This window comes from Vipera berus (genome assembly GCF_964194415.1).
Source record: "Vipera berus genome assembly, chromosome: 3".
Classification (NCBI taxonomy): Eukaryota; Metazoa; Chordata; class Lepidosauria; order Squamata; family Viperidae; genus Vipera; species Vipera berus.
In genome coordinates, this window is record NC_138204.1 from 205,674,286 (window position 1) to 205,700,049 (window position 25,764).

Genomic DNA, 25,764 nt, shown 5'->3' on the forward strand with positions numbered 1-25,764 from the left:
AAGCATGGGTGTCAGACAGGAGCTGCCTGGTTGTCTTTAGCCGAGGATGCCATCCCAATTACAGTGTTCTGTTACGTTTAAGATCAGGTTGCCAGCTCTACACAGACATGTTGCCCTGAAAAGACAACCCTGCTCTGTTTAAAGCTGAGTTACGGCCGCTCAAAGGTTAATCAGTTCACTTGTTGTCCATCAAGCAACTTGTCACAGCTGATCATAGCAGATTGTTTGGTGGTGAAGCCATTATGCCAGGAATAGGTTTCTGGGAATGTCTGAAACGTGTGTTCAGACATAAGCAAAGCTGCTTGGAGAACGGGGGGGGGGGGGGGGGAAGGGGCAGGGAAAGGGTGCTGGAGCCCTGAGTTTGGTTTAGGTAAAGGTAAAAGGTTCCCCCGCACATGCGTGCTAGTCGTTTCCGACTAGGGGCCGGTGCTCATCTCCGTTTCAAAGCCGAAGAGCCAGTGCTTGTCCGAGGACGTCTCCGTGGACATGTGGCCGGCATGACTAGACGCCAAAGGCGCACGGAACGCTGTTACCTTCCCACTGTAGTGGTCCCTATTTTCCTACTTGCATTTTTATGTGCTTTCGAACTGAGTTTGGTTTACCTACGTCCTAATACTTGCATGTTGAGGTGTATCTGCCTTGTCCTTGAACATTCAAGTTTGCAAGTATGGGTAGTTTTCTACTTAAAATTTAGTGACCGTTCAGAGTTTAAAACGGCACAGAAAAAGTGTCTCATGATTTTTTTTCACAATTACAGCTGTTGAGCATCCCCACGGTCATGGGATCAAAACTGGACACTTGGCAACTGGCCTGCATTTATGACGGTTGCAATGTTCTGGAATCCCCTTTTGCGACTTTCTGACCAGCAAAGCCAATGGGCAAAGCCAGCTTCGCTTACACAACTGCGTTATTAGCTTAACCACTGCAGCGATTCACTTGGCAAGAAAATGGAGCAAAGCTCCCTTAACAACTGTTTCACTTAGTAGCAGACCCTCACTTCAGCTCTTCCTGCTAGAACATTCAGGATGAATTGTTGTGACTGTTGAACCTATCTGGAAGATCTTAAATGTTGCCCTTGTGCACTTATTATTATTATTATTATTATTATTATTTTTAAAACAGGATACCGAATTGGCTTCGGACCTGCAGTTGCTTTTTTCAGCTGCGTAAATTTGAGCAATCCATTTGCTTAAGCGTGAAAGGTGTGGACTGAGTCAGGGTGTGCTCAGCACTGTCCAAGAAATAGTGTGCAATTTGGCACTCGCTCGTCCATCAAATTGGATGCCCCACAACGGTCCCTAATTATTTTCAGCTGCAGGCAAGCTTCAGACTTGGTTCATTGGTGCTCTGCTTTCCTTACAGGTCACCATCTGTCTGAGCCTGATAGAGATACTTGTCTGGTGGGGCTAAAATTACCCCGTGTAGTCATTCCACATTTCTTAGCCCTGGCTTGGCTGAATCAGAAAGAGCTGAGGGTAGATGGGAAAAGGGGGCCCGTGCCAAGTTTCTGGGAAGGGGGAGAGGTGAACCCGTGGAGAGCCTTGGGGGTGACATTGATAGCAATAGCCCTTAAGCTTATATACTGCTTCATAGCACTATACAGCCCTCTCTAAGCGGTTTACAGAGTCAGCATATTGCCCCTGACCATCTGGGTCCTCATTTTACTGATCTCGGAAGGATGGAAGGCGGAGTCAACCTTGAGCCAGTGAGAATCAAACTGCTGGTGGTCGGCAGTCAGCAGAATTATCCTGCAGTACTGCATTCTAACCACTGCGCCACCATGGCTCTTAATCAACTATCTGATTGCAGGTAGTCCTTGACATACGACCCCAATTGGGCTGAAGCAATGTAGTTAAGTGCTTCATCACATAGCCATACCTGATTTTCTCCCTGTTTTTTTTTTTTTTTGCTTTGGTCATTAAGTAAATCATGTGACTGGTCAGCGAACCCAACCTCCCTTACTTTGCTTCTTGAACGCCAGCTAGGAAGGTCACAGGTGGTGATTATGTGACCCCAGAACACTGCAGCCATTGTAAATACATGCCAGTTGCCAAGCGCCTGAATTATGACCGCAGGACTCTGCCGTGGTCCTAAATGGGAGGACTAGTTGTAACTCACTTTTTTCAGTGCCGTCATAACTTTGAATGATCCAATGGTCATACATCAAGGATTATATGTATGTCATAACCATTTATCAATAAAGGAGAAAACGTGTTGAACTGTAGGTTGAACTATGGGTCCTTGGTGCTCTCTGAGGTTGGTGGTTTTCTTGGAGATGTTTCATTACCCAAACTACGTAACATCATCAGGGCACTGATGATATTATCTAGTTTGGTACTAAAACGTCTGCAAGAAAACAGCCAAGCTCAGAGAGCACCAAGGACCCCTCATAACCATGTATAATATCAGCTGTTTTCAGCAAATGCAAGGAGGAATATACTTCTAGTTCAGGGGTGGGCAATTAATTTTTCCAAGGGACCACATGGAAAACTCAAACGTGTTTTGAAGGGCCCAACCAGTTGGGCTGTGAAGATGCATAGGTGCGCGCGAACGCAAACGCGCACACACAGACACACACAGACACACACACACGTGTAAATTGGAAAAATAATAATAATAGTCGCCTTCAAAATAAAAGCAATGCTGTTGTATTGTGTCCATGGTATAGGCCAGGGGTAGGCAACCTTGGCTCTTTTATGACTCGTGGACTTCAACTCCCAGAATTCCTGAGCCAGCATGGCTCAGCTTGGAAACCTCTCCCTTTCTCCTCAGCATGGCTGGCTCAGGAATTCTGGGAGTTGAAGTCCACGAGTCATAAAAGAGCCAAGGTTGCCTACCCCTGGTGTAGGCTTATTTACATTTGATTTCTAATTTGCAGTTGACCTCAGGGAGGACGAACAACGACAGCCAAAGAGTTTGGATGTGGCTCGGAGCCATGAAATTCCCAGATCTGTTGTAGTTCCATAATTAGGAAGGGGGAATCTCAGTGAGACTTTTTGTGCTGGTTGATAAAAAGGAGGAAACAGGGACTGGAAGACCTCCAAGGTCCCTTCCAACTCTTGTCAGTCTGTTCTGTCCTGAGTTTTTCTTGTTTTTCCTTGTTTTTCGTTTTTCTCCCACAATCGTTCCCTGCTCTGTTATCTCTCCCCCTCCTCCTTTTTTTTTCTGAAAAAAAATGAAACCCCACCAAGCAGTTTATTCTAGTACCTGGGATTTCCTAACCAGATGACTGAGTGCGTTTAATAAAAATGATAGCGTTGTGAATGAGTCAGAATTTCTTTTTTTTTTTTTTTCATTTTTTAAACTCTTTCCCTCACACTATGTAGATGCAGCATAGTTGGGGAAATGGGTCTCTGGTCTGCGCGCGAAGGAATTACCAACCCTCTCTCCTGTGGGTGTATGCAAAAAATTTCAACCGGTTGGGGAAAATTAACAGCAGCTTACCTTTCCGTACCATGAGAAACTCACAGAAGGGAAAGACGAGAGGCCCACGTGTGCAGCTTCCATCACGGACGACCAAAAAAAAAATAAAAAAATAAAAAATTGAATCTGTGCTTTCACAAGACAAGACAGGGCTTTCTTGTTTCCAGGGCTGTCGAAAAACTTTGTGGTAAAGAAGGACCCGTACACAACATTCTTTGTGTTTTTAAGCAACATGCCTCTAGCTGGCGTTCCTGGGTTGTTTAGAACTACGGTACCATCTCCATCATTATTCCTGAGTGGAGAAGGAAGGGGAAAAAAAAATGCTGCTTACCAAACTTTTGAGGCACAATTCCCCGTTATCTTCTGATGAAATGGACTTGGAAAGGCATGGACTCTTCGGGCTTGCCCTCCTGAAAGAACTTAGTGGGACGAGATGTGTCTCATTAGGAGGGCAGCTAATTTTGAGTTCAGGCAGTGCCAGATTATTTCTGTGTGGCAGCAAAACACCCCCCCCCCCAAAAAAAAAGCCAACGGAGTCCTAGGCTGCATTGACAGAGGGATAAGAATTAAGATCACGTGAAGTTCTAGTACCGCTTTACGAAGCCTTAGTAAGAGCGCACGTGGAACGCTGCATCCAGTTTTGGTTCACCACAATATAAAAAAAGATGTTGAGACTCGGGAAAGAGTGCAGAGAAAAGCAACAGGGATGGTGAGGGCACTGGAGGCTAAACCGTACGAAGAAGGGTTACAGGAATTGGCTATGTCTAATGAAACGATAGAAGTATTTCCAGTATTTGAAGGGCTCCTACAAAGACGAGGGGGGTCCAACTATTTTCAATCTAAAGCACCGAAAGGCAAGGCAAGAAGCAATAGATGGAAACTAACCAAGGAGAGAAGCAACCTAGAATTAAGGAGAAACTTCCAAACGGTGAGAGCAAAATCAATCAATGGAACGGCTTGCCTTCAGAAGTTGATTTTGCTCCGACACCAGAGGCTTTCCAAAAGAGACTGGACAGCCATTTGTCTGAAATAGTATAGGGTCTCCTGCTTGAGCAGGAGTTGGACTAGAAGACCTCCAAGGTCCCTCCCAACTTTGTTATTCCCAGGTTTTATGTTCCCTGTGGGACATGGTGCTAGCGAGAGAAGAACAGATGATGCTCCAAATTTCAAGGGCTTTTGTTTGTTTGTTTTAGCAAGTAAAGTCACATAGCATGGAGCTCTTGAGGCAGATAGCTTTAATTTCTCGATATGTACTTTCTCTCTGCCCTTCGCGCTCTCTCTCTCTCTCTCTCTCTCCCTCTCTCTCTCTCTCTCTCTCTCTCTCTCTCTCTCTCTCTCTCTCTCTCTCTCTCTCTCTCTCTCTCTCTCTCTCTCTCTCTCTCAACACACTTCATTTTCTTAGAAATAAGATAAACAGAATTCATAGCTGGTTTTTACTCTGCGTATTCAACTGTCACCACATTACTATTTCCTCTGTAACTTGGTTTGTGTTTCCTTGATTGACAGCTGGGTTTTTTAAATCATTTGCATGTGTTCTTTTAAGTGAACTGGAGAGGAGAGTGGCTTTCAGAAGGGAAGTAAGCTTTACCAAGGAAGTAGTGCCTAGTAGGTAGGTAGTCTTCCCCAACGTGATGCCCCCTACACATATCCTGAATTACACTGCTCACCACCCTGAGATATTATGTACAGGACAGCTTTGCAGGGAAGGTTCATTCTTTCCCAACCTTGATTGTCTTGACCTGACAGATTTGAGTATTGGGCCCTATCCAACAAGATGCAGTTCAGTGGTGAGAAAAAGTAAAGTTCTGGTCTTAGGCAGGAAAAACCAAATGCACAGGTATAGAATAAGTGGTACCTGGCTCAACAGTAGCAGCTGTGAGAGGGATCTAGGTAACCATCACTTAACCATGCCATTCTAGGCTGCATCAACGGAGGGGATAGCATTAAGACGACAAAAAGTGAGACTGCTGGTATCACCACGCTTAGAATACTGTGTCCATTTTTGGTCACCACAATGGAGAAAAGATGTTGAGACTCTAGAACAGGGGTCTTCAAGCTTGGCCCTTTTGTGACTTGTGGACTTCAACTCCCAGAATTCCTCCGCCAGCGTGCCTGGCTGGGGAATTCTGGGAGTTGAAGTCCACAAGTCATAAAAGGGCCAAGCTTGAAGGCCCCCTGCTCTTCTAGCAAGAGTGCAGAGAAGAGCAACAAAGGTGATTAGGGGGCTAATGAACAGCTGCAGGAATTGGGTATGTCTACTTTAATGAAGAGATAGTACTCTTCCAATATCTGAGGGGATGCCACAAAGAAGAGGGAGTCAAGCTATTCTCCAAAGCACCTGAAAGTCAGGACAAGAAACAGTGCATGGAAACTAATCAAGGAGAGGAGCAACCTAGAACTAAGGAGAAATTTCTGACAGTGAGAACAATTAACCAGTGGGATGGCTTGCCTTCAGACATTTTGGATGCTCCATCGCTAGAGGTTTTCGAGAGAAGACTGGACAGCTATTTGTCTGACATGGTATAGGATCTCCTGTCTGAGCAGTGGGTTGGACTAGAAGACCTCCAAAATCCCTTCTAACTCTTTTATTCTGTATTCTATTCTGTATTTAAAAGGAATGCAGGCATTGGCATTTTTTGCATGGAAGCCAGCCAGATGTTCTGAAAAGTACCCTCACTCATTTATAGGAACACAGGGGCTAATTTTGACAGCACAAGAGAAAGAACTTTTCACACTTGCACACACACACACACACACACACACACACATATATTGATTGAAACCAAGACTTTCTTGTTTTGCAACTCGGTCCCAGTCGTTGCAAGGCCACCTCCTCCCTTTCCGTTGACTCTGGTTTCAACACCCATGTAACTTTTCTAGCACGTGTGACCATTTTACAATCATTCATTCTTCAAAAGCATGACTCAGGTGTCGTGTGGTTAGCACTACTCCAACCTCAGAAAAATAGAACTGCTTGTTCATCTTCACATCCTAAGCTATCTTAATTTACCTGTTCTGGGTTGTCCTGGAACCTGAATGAATATATTGGAACATTGTGCTTATTTATATTTATGTATTTATGTTGTTGTTGTTAGTTGCGAAGTCGTGTCCGACCCATCGCGACCCTATGGACAATGTTCCTCCAGGCCTTCCTGTCCTCTACCATCTTCTGGAGTCCATTTAAGCTCACGCCTACTGCTTCAGTGACTCCATCCCACCACCTCATTCTCTGTCGTCCCCTTCTTCTATTGCCCTCAATCTTTCCCAGCATTAGGCTCTTCTCCAGTGAGTCCTTCCTTCTCATTAGATGGCCAAAGTATTTGAGTTTTAGCTTCAGGATCTGGCCTTCTAAAGAGCAGTCAGGGTTGATCTCCTCTAGGACTGACCGGTTTGATCGCCTTGCAGTCCAAGGGACTCGCAGGAGTCTTCTCCAGCACCATAGTTCAAAGGCTTCAATTCTTTGGCGCTCAGCCTTTCTTATGGTCCAGCTTTCACTGCCATACATTGCAACTGGGAAGACCATAGCCTTGACTATACGTACTTTTGTTGACAGGGTGATGTCTCTGCTTTTTAGTGTGCTGTCTAGATTTGCCATGGCTTTCCTCCCCAGGAGCAAGCGTCTTTTAATTTCTTGGCTACAGTCCCCATCTGCAGTGATCTTGGAGCCCAGGAAAATAAAATCTGTCACTACCTCCATTTCTTCCCCATCTATTTGCCAGGAATTGAGAGGGCCAGATGCCATGATCTTGGTTTTCTTAATGTTTAGTTTCAACCCACATTTTGCACTCTCCTTCTTCACTCGCAACAAGAGGCTCTTTAGTTCCTCTTCACTTTCTGCCATTAGAGTGGTATCATCTGCATATCTTAGGTTGTTGATGTTTCTTCCGGCAATCTTAATTCCAACTTTTGATTCATCTAGCCCTGCCTTTCTCATGATGTGCTCTGCATATAAGTTAAATAGGCAAGGCGACAGTATGCAGCCTTGCCGGACTCCTTTCCCAATTTTGAACCAATCAGTGGTTCCGTGTCCAGTTCTCACTGTTGCTTCTTGGCCTACATATAGGTTTCTCAAGAGACAAATAAGATGGTCTGGTATGCCCATCTCTTTAAGAACTTGCCAGAGTTTGTTATGATCCACACAATCAAAGGCTTTAGCATAGTCAATGAAGCAGAAGTAGATGTTTTTCTGGAACTCTCTAGCTTTCTCCATGATCCAGCGTATGTTAGCAATTTGATCTCTAGTTCCTCTGCCTCTTCGAAATCCTGCCTGTACTTCTGGTAGTTCTCGATCCACATACTGCTGGAGTCTAGCTTGTAGAATTTTAAGCATAACTTTACTAGCATGAGAAATGAGTGCAATGGTGCGATAGTTTGAACATTCTTTGGCACTGCCTTTCTTTGGAATTGGAATGTAAACTGATCTTTTCCAATCCTGTGGCCACTGTTGAGTTTTCCAAATTTGCTGGCAAATTGAGTGTAGCACTTTTACTGCATCGTCTTTTAAGATTTTGAATAGCTCAGCTGGAATACTGTCACCTCCACTAGCTTTGTTGTTGCTCAGCTTTTCTAAGGCCCACTTCACTTCACATTCTAGGATGTCTGGCTCGAGGTCAGTGACGACCTCATTGTGATTATCAGGGACATTAAGCTCATTCTTGTATAGTTCTTCTGTGTAATTTTGCCACCTCTTCTTAATCTCTTCTGCCTCTGTTAGGTCCCTGCCATTTTGGTCCTTTATCATGCCCATTTTTGCATGGAACGTTCCCTTCATCTCTCCAATTTTCTTGAAAAGCTCTCTGGTCCTCCCTATTCTATTGTTTTTTTCTATTTCTTTGCATTGTTCATTTAAGAAGGCATTCTTATCTCTTCTAGCTATTCTTTGGAATTCTGCATTTAATTGGGCATATCTTTCTTTTTCTCCCTTGCCTTTCGCTTCCCTCCTTTCCTCAGCTATTTGCAAAGCTTCCTCAGACAGCCATTTTGCTTTCTTGCATTTCTTTTTCTTTGGGATGGTTTTGGTTGCTACCTCTTGTACAATGTTGCGAACCTCTGTCCATAGTTCTTCAGGCACTCTGTCTATCAGATCTAATTCCTTAAATCTATTTGTCACCTCTACTGTATATTCAACAGGGATATGATTTAATTCATACCTGACTGGCCTAGCGCTTTTCCCTACTTTCTTTAATTTAAGCCTAAACTTTGCAACAAGAAGCTCATGGTCTGAGCCACAGTCAGCTCCTGGTCTTGTTTTTACTGACTGTATAGAGCTTCTCCATCTTTGGCTGCAGAGCATATAGTCAATCTGATTTCTGTGTTGACCGTCTGGTGATGTCCATGTGTAAAGCCGTCTGTTGGGTTGTTGGAAAAGAGTGTTTGCTATGACCATCGTATTCTCTTGACAAAATTCTATCAGCCTGTGCCCTGCTTCATTTTGTACTCCAAGGCCAAACTTGCCTGTTATTCCAGTTATCTTTTGGCTTCCTACTTTAGCATTCCAATCTCCCATGATGATAAGGACATCATTTTTGGGTGTTAGTTCTATAAGGTGCTGTAAGGCTTCATAGAACCGGTCAATTTCATCCTCTTCAGCACTGGTGGTTGGGGCATAGACCTGGACTACTGTGATATTGAATGGTTTGCCTTGGATTCGAACTGAGATCATTCTGTCATTTTGAGGGTTGTATCCCAGTATTGCTTTTCCTACTTTTTTATTGACTATGAAGGCTACTCCATTTCTTCTGAGGGATTCTTGCCCGCAGTAGTATACCTGATGGTCATCTGAATTAAATTCACCCATTCCTGTCCATTTTAGTTCGCTGATACCTAAGATGTCAATGTTCAGTCTTGTCATCTCTTGTTTGACCACGTCCAGCTTTCCTTGATTCATGGATCTTACATTCCAAGTTCCTATGGAGAAAGAATCTTTACAGCATCGGACTTTCCTTTCACCACCAGACATATCCACAGCTGAGCGTCCTTTCGGCTTTGGCCCAGTCGCTTCATTCTTTCTGGCGCTACTAGTACTAGCCCTCTGCTCTTCCCCAGTAGCATATTGGACGCCTTCCGACCTGAGGGGCTCATCTTCCAGCGTCATATCGTTTTGCCTTTTGGTACTGTCCATAGGGTTTTCATGGCAAGATACTGGAGTGGGTTGCCATTTCCTTCTCCAGTGGATCACGTTTTGTCAGAACTCTCTGCTATGACCTGTCCGTCTTGGGTGGCCCTGCACGGCATAGCTCATAGCTTCATTGAATTACGCAAGCCCCTTCGCCACGACAAGGCAGTAATCCATGAAGGGGTATGTATTTATACCCAGCCTTTATTATGTTTACAAATAACTGAAGGTGGCAAACATATCCAACACACCTTCTCCTGCTATTTTCCCCATAACAACAACCCTGTGAGGTGAACTGGGCTGAGAGAGACAGTGACTGGCCCAAGGTCACTAAGCTGGCTTTCATGGCTAAGGCAGGACTTGAACTTACTTACTTACTTACTTACTTACTTTCCTTCCTTCCCTCCCTCCCTCCCTCCCTCCCTCCCTCTCCTTCCTTCCTTCCTTCTTTCCTTTCCTCCCTCCCTCCCTCCCTCCCTTCCTTCCTTCCCTTCCTCCCTCCCTTTCCTTCCTTCCCTCTCTTTCCCTTCCCTCCCTCCCTCCCTTACTTTCCTCCCTCCCTCCCCCTTCCTTTTCCCTTCCTTCCCTCCTTCCTTCCTTCCTTTCCTCCCTCCCTCCCTCCTTTCCTCCCTCCCTCCCTTCCCTCCCTTTCCTTCCTCCCTCCCTTCCTTGCCCTTCCTTTTCCCTTCCTTCCTTCTCTCCCTCCCTCCCACCCTTCCTTCCTCCCTTTCCTCCTTCCCTTCCTTGCCCTTCCTTTTCCCTTCCCTCCCTTCCTTTCCTCCCTCCCTCCCTCCCTCCATCCATCCATCCTTTCCTCCCTTCCTTCCCTCCCTCCCTTTCCTTCCTTCCCTCTCCCTCCCTTCCTTCCTCTTCCTTTTCCCTTCCTTCCCTCCTCCCTCCCTCCCTCCCTCCCTCTCCTTCCTTCCTTTCCTCCCTCCCCCTTCCTTTTCCCTTCCTTCGTTCCTTTTCCCTTCCTTCCCTCCCTCCCTTCCTTCCTTTCTTCCCTCCCTTCTTTTCCTCCCTCTCTCCCTCCCTTCCCCTTCCTTTTCCCTTCCTTCCTTCCCCCCTCCCTCCCTCCCTTCCTTCTCCCTTCCTTTTCTCCCTCCCTCCCTCGCTCCCTTTCCTTCCTTCCTTCCTTCCTTTCCTCCCTCCTTCCTTCCTTCCTTCCTTTGCTTAGAGATTTCCAAGAATAAAAAAAAATTCACTTGTCAAAACCCCGAACTAATTTAAAAGGGCTCTTCGTACAAGGAAGGGTGAATTTGGTCTCCGCTCACAATCAGCAAGTATTGAACTTGAGACTTTCGTGCCACATTTGTGCCCTGTGACTATCACCTTATATTTCTTGCCCGCCTTGGGTTAATTGAAGATTTGGGAGCTTTCTGGAGTGCTCCTTCAGTGACCTTCGAAGAAACTAAATGCAGACTCTTTCACTCAGTACCATTAATGAATCAAGACTTCTGTCAGTAAGATAACATCTCTCATTAACCAAAGGCGGAAATTAATAAATGGCTGCAAATGTCTGAGAGCTGTATTTACATGCCAGCCTCTAAACTCTTTGTGCCTTGGGGGTGAAGTCAAAAAGAAATCTTCCATAAATTCCTTGGTGGAAGTTTGTTTTCCAGACATCCAAAGAGAACTTGCAGGGAAGAATATCAGGGCACATATTTATTTATTTATTTATTAATGGGATTTATATCCCGCCCTATCTCCCAAAGGACTCAGGGCGGCTAACAACAAAACATATAATAAGTACAGAAATTAAGATAAAAATAAAATTAAAATCATCTGTGCAATAAATTAAAATTAAAAATTAAAAATAAATTAAAAATTGTAAATATAATTAAAATGCCTGTCAGTCCAGGTCAGCCAGGTGGAAAAGGAGTGTTTTGAGGCCGCGGCGAAAGGACTGGAGATCTTGGGCCATCCGAAGCTCATGGGGGAGCTGGTTCCACAGGGCTGGCGCTCCCACAGAGAAGGCCCTCCCCCTGGGGTTCGCCAGCCGACATTGTCTAGCCGACGGTACCCTGAGGAGGCCCTCTCTGTGTGAGCGTACTGGGCGATGGGAATTTGTTCCCGGCAGCAGATGGTCCTGCAAGTATCCCGGGCCTAAGCCATGTAGGGCTTTAAAGGTAAGTACCAGCACCTTAAATCTCACCCGGAGGGCAACCGGTAGCCAATGCAGCTCACGCAGGAGGGGTGTAATATGGGAGTATCGGGGTGCTCCCATCACTACCCGTGCAGCTGCACTCTGCACCAGTTGAAGCCTCCGGGTGGTCTTCAAGGGCAGCCCCATGTAGAGAGCATTACAGTAGTCTATACGGGAGGTAACGAGTGCGTGGGTGACTGTACGTAGGGCATCTCGGTCCAGAAAGGGGCGCAATTGGTATATTAGACGAATCTGGGCAAATGCCCCCCTAGCCACGACTCCAATATGATCTTCAAAACTGAGTCGTGAATCTAGGAGGACGCCCAGATTGCGTGCTCTATCAATGGGAGGTAACATCTCTCCTATAATCAAAGATGGAACCTCTTGGACTAAACGAGATGACGGTATGTAGAGCCACTCAGTCTTGGCCGGGTTGAGTCGAAGCCTGTTCTTTCCCATCCAAATCTGTCCCGCTTCCAGGCAGCGGGACATCACATCGAGGGCATCACTGGGTTGGTTCGGGGTGGAGATGAAAAGCTGGGTATCATCAGCATATTGATGATATTTCACCCCAAAGCCACGGATGATCTCTCCCAGCGGCTTCATATAGATGTTGAACAGGAGGGGCGAGAGCACCGATCCCTGAGGCACTCCACAACTAAGGGGCCTAGGGCTTGACCTCTGCCCCCCTGCTAACACCGTCTGCGAACGGTCCGAGAGGTAGGAGGAGAACCACCGCAGAACGGTGCCTCCCACTCCCAACCCCTCAAGACGACACAGTAAGATACCGTGGTCGATGGTATCAAAAGCCGCTGAGAGATCTAATAGGACCAGGACAGAGGAATAACCTCTATCTCGGGCCCGCCAGAGATCATTCACCAGTGCGACCAATGCCGTCTCCGTGCTATACCCGGGTCTGAAACCCGATTGGTACGGATCCAGATACTCAGCTTCCTCCAGGATCAAAGGGAGCTGTCGTGCCACCACGCTCTCAATGACCTTCGCAAGAAAGCGAAAGTTGGAGACAGGACGGAAGTTGTTTAAAATAGCTGGATCCAATGCAGGTTTCTTAAGGAGGGGCCTTACCACCGCCTCTTTCAAGGCGGCAGGGAAGTACCCTTCACTCAGTGAGGCATTGATAACTGCTAGGAGCCAGCCTCGTGTAACCTCCCGAGATGCATAGACTAGCCAGGAGGGAATATATATACATATAGTGAACCACCAAGATTTGGAAGCTCTTGGTGGGATTTCAAATGACGGTCTGTCATTGTTCTGGCAAAGGTGCCTGAACTTTCTTGATTTATGTCATCAGATTCTCAATGCAGCCCTTAATCTGTAGATAGATGTGAGTCAGCAGCATGATAACACTGGCCCGACGGCAATTGTAACTGAGGTTCTATCAACAGAAGTGCAATTTCCATATCACGGCACATAATAGATTAATTATACCATAGTCAGACACTCCTTTGAGGACTGTGTCCAATTCTAGATTCCAATTTTTAAGAAAAATTGGGAGGAACCATGGAGCAATGCAGAGAAGAGCATCAGATACAAATTGGAGCATTGAGCTTTTCCAAAGCGGGTTGGGGGCAATATTGTATGTTGATAGTGTGAGTCCAGGCACTGCCCCCTGCCCAGTTTAGGCCTTTTGGTGTTGAAGCGGCTCCTAGATTAATATAAAAAGGAGTAACTGATTTTGAACATGGCGGAAGAGGAAGCAGAACAGCCAAGCCGAAGAAATAGCCCCAGGGCAGACTTTTTCTTGCGCTCCTTTCTGCAAAGTCGTCATCAAATTTTTCTGCTCTCGTCTTTGTTTCCTAAGAATAGTGATTTGCATAGATTTTTATTTTTGATACCAGGCTACTGCTGGTAGGTTTTTCCTCATTTCTCTGCAGAATCTGATAGTAATAATTTCAGTGCTCAATCAAGATTGCTGTGGTTTCCTGAGCTCTCCGTTCTTTGACTTCCTTGTCTTAAATAAGTAACCTTGGAGATTTGGAGAGTTTCTGCTATGAGATGATACATAACAGGGCTCTTCAAACTTGGCCCTTTTTACGACTTGTGGACTTCAACTCCCAGAATTCCTCAGCCACGCACGCTGGCTGAGGAATTCTGGGAGTAGAAGTCCACAAGTCGTAAAAAGGCCAAGTTTGAAGAGCCCTGATGTGTAGGAAAGTGGGGTTACCAGCTTGGCTGGCTTCAAATGGACCAAGCCATGGAAGTCATGGGGATCAGTGTCTATTAGCCCTATGAAAGTCATCTTCTGGGGAGTAGTGAGCTGGCTGGCGCAGTTGATTGGCCCCTGTGAAAACAGACTGCTGAACCAGGTGGACCAGGAGTTTGGTCCAGCAGGGCTCTGATCATATCTTTTACGCGTACTCCTTGACTTACAACCAAAAATGGGCTTAAGTAACTTTTTCCAGTGCCATTGTATCTTCAGACAGTCACTAAGCAAGCTGTTGTAAGTCGAGGAGTACCTGTACCGCTTTATAATGCTTTGGTAAGACCACACCGGGAATACTGCATCCAGTTTTGGTCGCCATGATATAAAAAAGATATTGAGATTCTAGAAAGAGTACAGAGAAGAGCTCTGGAGGCTAAAACATACAAAGAACAATTGCAGGAACTGGGTATGTTTAGTTTAATGATAAGAAGGACTACAATTGACACAATAGCAGTGTTCCAATATCTCAAGGGATGCCCCAATGAAGAGGGAGTCAAGCTATCCTCCAAAGCAGCTGAAGGCAAGACAAGAAGCAATGGATAGAAATTAAGGAGAGAAGCAACTAAGGAGAAACTTCCTGACTGTTAGAACAAATTTTATTTTTTTATTTTTTATTTTAATTCCATTTATATCCCGCCCTTCTCCGAAGACTCAGGGCGGCTTACAAGCTTAGCAGTAGCCTTCATTCTATGTATATGCCTGCTTGTTAGGGCTTTCAGCCCCCCCCCCCCAAGCGGCATTATTACAAAGTCAGCTTAATTGCCCCCAACAATCTGGGTCCTCATTTTACCTACCTGGGAAGGATGGAAGGCTGAGTCAACCTTGAGCCTGGTGGGACTCGAACCTGCACTAATTGCAGGCAGCTGGTGTTACTTAAGGAGGCATTAGCCCACTGCTCCACCAAGGCTCATAATAATAATAATAATAATAATAATAATAATAATAATAATAATAATAATAATAATAATAATAATAATAATAATAAGAAGAAGAAGAAGAAGAAGAAGAAGAAGAAGAAGAAGAAGAAGAAGAAGAAGAAGAAGAAGTTGGAAGGGGCCTTGGAGGTCATCTAGTCCAACCCCTTGCTCAGGCAGGAAACCCTATACCATTTCAGGCAAATGGCTGTCCAGTCTCTTCTTAAAAACTTCCAGTGTTGGAGCATTCACCACCTCTGGAGGCAGGTTGTTCCACTGGTTAATTGTTCTAATTGTCAGGAAATTTCTCCTTAGTTCTAGGTTGCTTCTCTCCTTGACTAGTTTCCATCCGTTGCTTCTTGTCCTGCTTTCAGGTGCTTTGGAGAATGGCTTGACTCCCTCTTCTTTGTGGCAGCCCCTGAGATATTGGAACACTGCTATCATGTCACCCCTCACCCTTCTCTTCATTAGACTACACATACCCAATTCCAGCAACCGTTCCCTATATGTTTTAGCCTCCAGTCCCCTAATCATCTTTGTTGCTCTTCTCTGTACTCTTTCTAGAGTCTTGACATCTTTTTTACATCGTGGTGACCAAAACTGGATGCAGTATTCCAGGTGTGGCCTTACCAAGGCATTGTAAAGTGGTATTAGTACTTCACGTGATCTTGATTCTCTCCCTCTGTTAATGCAGCCTAGCACTGTGTTGGCTTTAACCAGTGGAACAACCTGCCTCCAGAAGTTGTGGGTTCCCCAACATTGGAGGTTTTTAAAGAAAAGATTGGACAACTATTTGAAATGATATAGGGTCTTCTGCTTGAGTAGGGGGTTGGACTAGGTCCCTTCCAACTCTGTTATTCTGTTACTCCTAGCCTCAGGGTCTTTGTTCTCTTAATGTCTTTTACCCTAAAGGGACCTGACTTAATTTTCCAAAGAGCATACCCCCTTCAGGCCTTACCAGGGCCTGTGTTTCCTCAGAATTAGCAAGGTGACGGCATCAGTCCTTCTTGGAAATGAAGTGCTATCATTTCCCTGAAAAGCAGCAAAGGGGATACCTAATCTTTTGAAGATAGAGTCGCTCAGCTTGTCCATCAAAAGAGCACTACTTTAAAAAAAAATAGTAGCCTTTTGTCTCAGGGTGGGGAAGTATTGTGCTATTTCTTCCTATCTCTGGAAGTTAAACCGCTCATGTAGTGTAAATAAATGGATTTAGTCTGCAAGTTTCCAGCGTGAGGATTTAGTTTGCAAAAAGGGATCCCGTGATCCCGGGATACGACAACCGTCAGAAACATGAACCACGTGCCGAGCACCTGAATTTTGATCGCGTGACCGTGGGGAGGCTGCAGTGGTGGTCAGAGTGAAAACGGCCGTAAGTCGCTTTTTCCAGGGTCGTTGTAACTTTGAACGAGTGTCTGTAAGCCGAGGGCAACCTGTAGTCGCAGCACGGCGGACGCCGTGCAGCTTCCAGGGCCTAACTATTGAACTGCTGCTTCTGTTTGCTTTTGCCCTTCTCTGCCAACCCCTACCTGAACGGCTGGGATCTTCGTAAAAGAACAGCTTGGCTTTAAAGAAACGGGACCGGGCACTTTCCCTGCCAAGGCGGAAGCGGTGAACAGCTCTTCTTTTGTTATAAGTGCCACTCCAACCAGCTAAGTCACTTGGCAGCTCGCAGGAGTGGGCCTGCAGTGGGTCTGCAGCCACAGAAGCACACCGGTGTTTCTGTCCCCCTTGTTCCTTTGGTACATCTGTCCACATGAAAGATCACACAACTGGAGAATTACCCACAAGGACAAATCGGGTCTGATCGTCCTTTGAGGCCTGCCTTGAAAGGGCTTGAAACGGCACTCTGCCTGCCAAGAATAGCAAAAAGTTATGAGGATCATCTTTGCCAGCACCTAATATTTCTTCCTTTTTGTTTGTTTGTTAGGTGCCTTTAAGTCAGTTTTTGATTCCTGGCGACTGCCTGGTTCCTGCAGTTCTCTTGGCAAAATTTCAGAAGTGGTTTGCCATTCTCTCCTCTTTCCTAGGGCTGAGAGAAAGGAACTGGTCCAAAGTCACCCAGCCAGCTTTCATGCCTAAGGCCAGGACTAGAACTCACAGTCTCCTGGTGATTGGCCCAAGATCACCCAGCCGGCTTTGAGGCCTTAGGTGGGACTAGAACTCACAGCCTCCTGGTGATTGGCCCAAGATCACCCAGCCGGCTTTGAGGCCTTAGGTGGCACTAGAACTCACAGCCTCCTGATGATTTGCCCAAGATCACCCAGCCGGCTTTGATGCCTAAGGCGGGACTAGAACTCATGATCTCCTGGTGATTGGCCCAAGATCACCCAGCCGGCTTTGATGCCTAAGGTGGGACTAGAACTCCCAGTCTCCAGATTTCTAACCTGGTGCCATAACCAGTACAGCAAATTGGCTCTCATCAACTACCACCAATAGACGGAATTTTCCTTTTATATTGTCATGCTGCAATTCCTTGTGCTGTCAATGTCAAGAACCAAGAGCAAAAAACTGTTTACACTTACTTTTAGCAAAACCTGTTTTAATGTACTATATTATCTATTTCTAGATAATAGATGTATTCATCTATATTAGAGAGTCTCAGTGCATTGATCTTCCAATGGTGTTTTTTTTTTATGACTGAGCCTTTGGAAACTATTACTGCTGACCTTCTGTATTGTACTCTGTATTGGGATATAAGGAAGTATGCTGGCTGGGGAATTCTGGGAGTTGAAGTCCACAAGTCTTAAAGATGCTAAGTTGCCCACCCCCCTGATATGGGCCCACTACTTCACAAGGTTCCTAAGCAGAAATGGTTTATTCTACATTGCTTGTTCCTTTTCAGATGAAAGTCTGAATATAACTAAAACAGTTGCAAAGTTCTTCCTGGCAAGAGCTATGTACTGCAAATTGGTTAACCTGTGTCAAGCCAATTCTGTTTATTTAAAATTGGCTTACGTGATGGATTTTACAGTACTGTCTTGCATGTTTTAAATGTGTATTTATTAAAAAAAGATTCATGGGATAAAAGACAAATTGAAATAATCTTCAATTTTTTATTATTATACAAATTAATCTTTTAAATTTTATTTCAAAATGTCTGTACAGGTAGTCCTTGACTTACAGCCGTTCATTTAGTGACAGCTCAAAGTTACAGCAGCATTGAAAAAAGTGACTTATGACTAGTTTTCATACTTAAGACCATTGCAGCATCCCCATGTTCGTGTGATCAAAGTTCAGGCAACTGGCACATATTTCTGACAATTGCATTGTCCCAAGGTTGTGATCGCCACTTGCAACCTTCCCAGCTAGCTTCTGACAAGCCACAAAGTCAATTGGGGAAGTTGGAGTTGCTTAAAAACAACTGCAGGGATTTGTTTAACAACTGTGGCTAAAGTGTTGTAAAATGGGGCAAAACTCACTTAACAGTGCTTAACAATGAAAATTTGGGGCTCAACTATGCTTGTAAGTCAAAGGCTGTGTTCAAAAATGTCTTAACAATTACGGTGTTTTTCCTGACCTGGTCGTTCTCAGAATTTGCTATTCTGACATATTCACAATTCTGACATATTCATAATTCATTTCTCTTCTTTTGGGGATTTCATTATGCTTCCATCAAGATTTTACTGCATTGCATTTCAACTGTATGTTTCGAATGACTATAATAAAGTTTGCTGTTTTCAGTAACTGCAGTAAATTGGTGAGCATTTATGACATAGCAATGGCTCTTAGGCCGTGTATTGGATCCCTTCCCTGGGTTTTTCCACAAGATCACAATAAATCCACCCTTGACTCCTTGGGTTATTTTTTTTTTTTGAGGGGGGAGGCAGTCATTCTCACTCATCCCAACCAACCTCGCAGGTTTGTTGTGTAGAAAAATGGGAAGATTGTGGAACATAGTTCTAAAAATAATAATGTTGAACAATTACTGCATGTTTTCTGAACGGTATCTTTGAGGTCAATCTGTAATTACAATCCGTTTTCTTCTCTTGCTTTTTGCAGATTTTGGAACGGTGCACAATGGCCAGAGAAAGTCCCGTTAGATAAGTGATGGAAACGACATGATTGAATCAGAAAGAGTGATGTAGGGATGGAACTGTGCTTAGCTGTGCTTAGAGAGCTGGGTTAGATTGCCCTTTTGTCTTTCTGTTCCCCAGTTCTTTAGATACGGTAAGCATTTGCATGATTTATGTATTCATTTATGTATTTATTACATTTTTTTACCTTGTCTTTGTTTTTCACATTTCTGAACCCCCCATCTCCTCAGAGAGATTACTTAATTATGTATTACTTTATAACTGACTCCAGGCTTCAAACTTATATAATGCAGGTAGTCCTCGACTTTCAACCATTCATTTAGTGACTATTGGAAGTTACAACAGCACTGAAAAAAGTGACTTACGACAGATCTTCACGCTTAGAACTGTTGCAGCACCCCCACAGTCATGTGATGAAAAGTTTGGGCTTGGCAACTGACATGTTGTTTTTTCTTGTTCCAAGATAAATGAATGAGTGGCTGCTTCCAGTTAGATAAAGTTCTGCTTGTTCTTTCGCTTTTGTTAAAACAATTCCAAGAAAACAGAGCTCTCTTTACCGAAAATCTACAGAGCCATTTAAGCAATGAAGTCTAACTCTGCCCAATAATAACCCAGGCATCGTTTCAGAGATGTTTTCTTGTCTAAACAAAGAAACAGAATGACCAAAGCAAGTGACTTCCGACTTCCTGCTGGCTTCCCCACTGATTCTTTGTGGGAATCCATCCCCCCTCCCCTCCGCTTCCCAGAAGTCAGTTAAGTGGCTGCTTCTAGATGGGTGAGCAAGTAAGGGATTGCAAGATTGGCTGGGAAATTGCCACAGAATGTTGAGAATGTAAATCACATAACTGCAGCACAACACAGTAGTGCAGCAGTAGTGGCCAGTAGCACTGAAACAGCCACAGTTTTCCCAAATGTCATTCCCTAAGGAATCATGGGTCTTGGCTTTTTATTTTTTTATTTGCTAAATTGGACACCTGCTGTAAGTTAGCCCAGATTCAAGTTGCATTTGCCTTTTTGTGCAAGCCCATCACTTTAGCGCCTCATATTCAGTTTTTTGAGAGTTTTTCCTAATACGTTGGCCATTTTTAAGTTTCCAAATAATGGCATTTATCCAAGTTAGCATTAGAAACTGAATGTAGGATTGGACAATATTTAATTTGGCAGCCACAAAGAAGAGGGAGTCAAGCTATTCTCCAAAGCGCCCAAAGGCAGGACAAGAAGCAACAGATGGAAACTAACCAAGGAGAGAAGCAACCAAGCACTAAAGAGAAACTTCCTGACAGTTAGAACAATTAACCAGTGGAACAACCTGCCTCCAGAAGCTGCGAATGCTTCAACACTGGAAATTTTCAAGAAGAGACTGGACAACCATTTGTCCGAAATGGTATAGGGTTTCCTGCCTGAGCAGGGGGTTGGACTAGATGACCTCCAAGGTCCCTTCCAACTATTATTATTATTATTATTATTATTATTATTATTATTATTATTATTATTATTATTATTATTATTATTATTACTACTACTACTACTACTTTGGTAGAGAATGATGCAAAGACTAATAGTCTTATTTGTCTATTTATTTATTTATTTTAATCCCATTTATATCCCGCCCTTCTCCGAAGACTCAGGGTGGCTTACAATTTAAGCACAAACCAATGTGCTTAGCAATAGCCTTCATTCTATGTATATGCCTGCAAGCGGCATTTTTACAAAGTCAGCTTATTGCCCCCAACAATCTGGGTCCTCTTTAGTGGTGATGTTTCTCTTTTTCTTTGTTTTCCAGTTTCCTCTTATTGAAATTTAACTTGGAGAACTCCCAGCTAAAGATACTAAAGGACTCAAGGGTAAGTAAACACTGGTTGTTTGTTGTCAGAACTACGGTCTTTGGGCAATTGCTTAAATTAAGTGGTTCAGTCCATTCAGAGCTGTTAATTAAATCCTCTGGGGCACCAGCTGGACCACAAATATATTTTGAAGTATTACTGTTTAATTAATGTAACTGATGACACGGGCTGAGATGTCCAAACTAGGGAAATATCCACGAACGTTTGTCTTAACAAGTGCCTCACAAAAAAAAAACACCTGTTGCCTTTCTTATAAGAGGTTTCCAAACCATTCCTTAGCCAGTTCCTTATAGTGGTTAGAACAAGGATAGTAGCCTGTTACCCCTGGTAACTTTTGGACTAAAGCTCCTACAATTCTTGACCGCTGACTTGGGCTGAGGAGAACTATAGGTTAAAATAGCAGAGGGACATAAGTTTCTGCCCTTAGTAAGATGGTGAGACTGGCTGAGAAGAATATTGATTCAAACTGTACGGAGCTTTAGTTTCCTGAGGTCTCATCCCTGGGCCTGATCAACTAGATTTATTTATTTATTTATTTATTTATTTATTTATTTATTTATTTATTTATTTATTTATTTATTTATTTATATTTTTATACCGCCCTTCTCCCGAAGGACTCAGGGCGGTGTACAGGGCAATAAATATAAAAAAGCAGAATACAAAAGTTAAAAAACGATTAAATATTTTAGCCCAGTTTAAAACAATATTAAAACATATTAAAACCCCAACCCTAACCCATCAGACCAGGTCAGAACTGCTCGAATAGATATGTTTTTAAGTCGCGCCAGAAGGAGCGAAGGTCGGGGGCCGTCCGGAGCTCAACCGGCAAGCGGTTCCACAGGTCTGGCGCGCCCACAGAGAACGCTCTCCCTCTGGGGGCCACCAATCGACATTCTCTGACCGGTGGCACCCTGAGGAGGCCCTCTCTGTGGGAGCACACTGGACGGAGGGAAGTTGACGCCGGCCGCAGGTGTTGCCGTAGGTAATCCGGACCCATGCCATGTAGGGCTTTGTAAGTCATTACTAACACCTTGAATCTCACCCGGAGGGCAACCGGCAGCCAATGCAGCTGGCGGAGCAAAGGTGTAGCATGGGAGTATCGGGAGACCCCCAGCACAACTCGCGCGGCTGCATTTTGCACCAGTTGGGGCCTCCGAGTGGACTTCAAGGGCAGCCCCATGTAGAGAGCATTACAGTAGTCTAGACGAGAAGTCACGAGCGCATGAGATGAGGCTGTAAGGTGCAAATTGAGAACAAAAGAACTCCTTGGTGAAAAAGTAGCTGACCATTGTAACAAATCATTACAAGAATAACCAGTGCACTTTTTCCAGATCTCTCCTTCACAAGACAAAAAGTTCTTCTATGGAGATTTGGAGCAGACGTGCAGTCTAAAATCAAGGAAAACAGTGTAGGTATTTTTTACATCACAATTATTATTTAATTCCTGTCTAAATTGGTCAGTTCCTCAGGAGCAGATGAATCAGTTAAAGGGGTAGATTTGCTGAAACTGCTGGAAACTACAGTTATATATATATATATATCTATATATATATATATAGTGAAATTTCAATAGCACATGATGCAAGGAACAGTTAAAAGAGTTGTTTGCGTGCCTGGTAGTTGCAACTTTGTCTTTCCTTGGGATCTCCTCATATCCTGAAGGAACATACCCAAAGTCCTTGATCCTGGATTTTTGGACCCCTCCTTTCCACACATTCACTAATTCCTTCCAGTGGTCATGGTGACATCATCACAATAGTAGTAGTAATGGTATATGTGATGTATAAGAACTACTCAGTCATGGCCAAATGGAAAGGACTCTCAGTATGAATAGCGGAAAACCCTAACCTTCTTTTACATCTCCCTGGTGGCTCTTGCATTTGGTGTTTCCCCTCTCTGAAGTGTCAGTATTCAAATACACAACATGGACTTGTCACCTTTTTTGCAAATTTGAGGTAGCCAAAGAGAGGGGCTTTCCAGCCAAATTGTTTGTTCTTAGTAAGCTAGCCTTTAAATACATACCTTGTGGGTTAAAACTAAACTATGAATAGTCATTTAAGCAGGAAAGCTTTTTTTTTAAAGACACAATTAACATGCCAGGTTAGTTTCTGAGAAAAGAAGAAAACTCCACCCCACCACCCCAAGTTTTTTAATCTCCTCAGGTAATCAATGTATTCATTTTTCCCCCCAGCATGACTGAATTCTTGTCATCCAACCCAGTTCTCTCCTTCAGAGAATTGAGTTTCGACGGATCATAAAAGTTCTAGGCAAGACTGCATCTCCTGGTCTTCAAAAGAGCTTTGTGGTCTGCGGTTTCAGAAGTTGGACAGAAAGATAGAATCAAAAGGGGGAGAGTAAATTACAATACAGGTAGTCCTCGACTTGCAGCAGTCTGTTTAGTGGGTGCTTGAAGTTACAACAACACCGAAAAAAGTGATTTATGACCATTTTTCACAGTTGTGACCGTTGCAGCCTTCCTATGATCATGTGATTTACATTCGGCTACTTGGCAACTGGTTCATATTTATGACGGTTGCAGTGTCCCGGGGTCACGTGATCCCCTTTTGCGACCTTCTGACAAGCAAAGACAGTGGGGAAGCCAGCTTCACTTAACAACCGTGTTACTAAGTTAACAGCTGCAGTGATTCCTTTAACAACTGTGGCAAGAAAGATGATAAAACGGGCAATATTCACTTAACTACTTAGCAATATAAATGTGGGACTCAATGGTAGTCGTAAGTCGAGGACTATCTTTGTACTCCGTGTACAATCTGTGGTACTTGTTAAATGTATACTCAGACATTCTCCCCATGGTCCACAACAGGGGTCTCCAAGCTTGGCAACTATAAGACTTGTGGACTTCAACTCCCAGAATTCTTCAGCCAGCCATGCTAGCTGGGGAATTCTGGGAGTTGAAGTCCACAAGTGTTAAAGTAGCCAAGCTTAGACACACACACACACACACACACACACACACACCGTGGTCTACAACCAAAGTTACTTCCAATAATCTTTAGAAGGGCAGCCAAGAAACGTCAGAAAAGCTTCAAATTACCTGCAAGATGTGTTTTCCCACACTTTGGCCCATTGAGAAAGAAATGAACAGAATAATGGTAAGTTTTCCTAGGCTTCAGATTTAAGACCTTTCACATGTATTGACTGGATTTCCAGAGGAACAAGTATGTTGTTCTGGACTGCATCCAAATCAAGAATTAATAATTGATTAGAGCCAACTTAGTGCCCTCCAGGTTCTCTCTTCTCTTCTCCTCGGCTGAATGTAATATAGTATTCTTCCTAGTTGATGAAATTGACAGGATAGCAAGTCAGCTGTCTTCAGATATTTTGAGCTTACAGCTCTTCTAAGCTCCAGCCAACAAAGTTCCAGTGATTGGAACTTTCCATATCTTTAAGTATATCTCCTTACTTTTATCACAAGAGGTCTTTCATCTTCCTTGAGTTCCACTGGTTCCCTTTTCGGATAAATACCATATTCTGGAGTAAAGGCAGAGATTTCGCAGCATTGAGCTTCTCTGTAGTGTCATTATTTTCCTGTAATCCTCCTTTTTAGTCTCTCATGGAACCCAGGTTAATAAGTTCACACCTCTTGGTATTTTTTATTCAGCAATTTCACACCGCAGCCACTCTCTGAAAAGCCCTAGTATGGTGCCATCCATTTAAGATCAGTTGTTGACTGATCAATTGGATTTAAAGTGTTTTGAACTCTACTGCAGCCGTAAAATCTTCAGTTGAAAAATGGCAGCCCACGTCCATAATTCCAACCTAAGGAGGAAGGGAAGTGGGTCTCAGGAAAAAAACAAAGAGAACTCTTGCACCAATAAGTTAAATATAGCATAGTTTTCAACAAATCACAGAAAGGAGTGAGAAACATTGCTATCAAGACCATATTGGAGCTGAATGGCTTCACAAGACAGGCAGGTGTTACTGGTTTCTGATTCTTGCCAATCAAATATTAACTGGTTTTTTTTCTTTCTGTTTCTTGTGAAACTGGACATTTATTCTCTGTGAGATGAAAAAGGGTATTTCTGCTGGATGATAAACTATGTAGCACCAGAGAATGAATGGGTAAAAGAATCAGTGATGTAGTGGCTGGTTAAATATAGAGACAGAATTAGAATCTAAGTCACAAGATCTTGGTAAACTCCTGTTCCATTTTCTTTTAAATGGGGGAAATCTCTGTTTCTTTTCTTCTCCTTAACAGAGAGAAATTACAAGTGCAGTGAAGATCAAGCGTTCTCCAGGCCAGACCCAAACCGATAATCTACATTTTAGGAAAGAGCAACATTCAAGTGCCAAGGATGACCGTTGGATTTTTGAATGCAAAGTAGTTTGTGAGCACGTTAATTGCAATCATTACTACAATAAAGCATATAAAAAAATCTTGGAATGTTTTTTATACAATGCCTTTCATACAAGTGTTGCACGTTGCCTAAATATTCCTTCGTCAAACAAAAACCAGGTTCATGGATAGGTTCACAGCTAATGAATAGGATGACGGGGGTGGAGATGATGGAAAATCGTGTCTTTCTTGGTGCCCAATACAGGTGGTCCTTGACTTACAAGAGTTCGTTTACTGACCGTTCAAAGTTACAACAGCACTGAAAAAAGTGACTTAACAACCATTTTCAGACCTTTGCGGCATCCTCGTGGTTCAGACATTTGGCAACTGACTTATATTTATAACAGTTGCAGTGTCTCAAAAGGTGATCCCATGATCAGTGTAGTGATCTTGTGATCACCTTATGCAACCTTGTGACAAGCGAAATCAATGAACGACTGTGTTACTAACTTAACAATTGCAGTGTTTCGCTTAACAACTATGGCAAGAAAGGGTAAAATGGGGCAAAAGTCACTTCACAGATGTCTCACTTAACAACATAAATTTGTGGTTCAATTGTGGTTCTAAGTTGAGGACTACCTGTACATTCTCTGTTCCATGTAACTATCATCGAATCTTAAGTCAATGGGCCCCATACATATTCTAAGAAAATCAACTGTATGAATACTAGCAGCCCGGTTACTTTGAAAATATTATGAAAGGGGTCC

The 25,764-nt window shown here is 43.7% G+C and overlaps 1 long non-coding RNA gene across 2 annotated transcripts in view; it reads left to right on the top strand.

The window, feature by feature from the left end:
- Positions 1-25,079, top strand: part of LOC308665362 — a 165,739-nt gene extending 140,660 nt beyond the window's left edge. The window contains exons 4-7 of one of the 2 annotated variants that reach the window (XR_014025889.1): positions 18,822-18,989; positions 20,640-20,700; positions 22,032-22,108; positions 24,920-25,079. This is a non-coding gene — a long non-coding RNA (uncharacterized lncRNA). The remainder of the gene's footprint in view (positions 1-18,821; positions 18,990-20,639; positions 20,701-22,031; positions 22,109-24,919) is intronic. The other variant, XR_014025890.1, reaches the window with a different exon arrangement.
- The last annotated feature ends 685 nt before the right edge of the window (positions 25,080-25,764 follow it).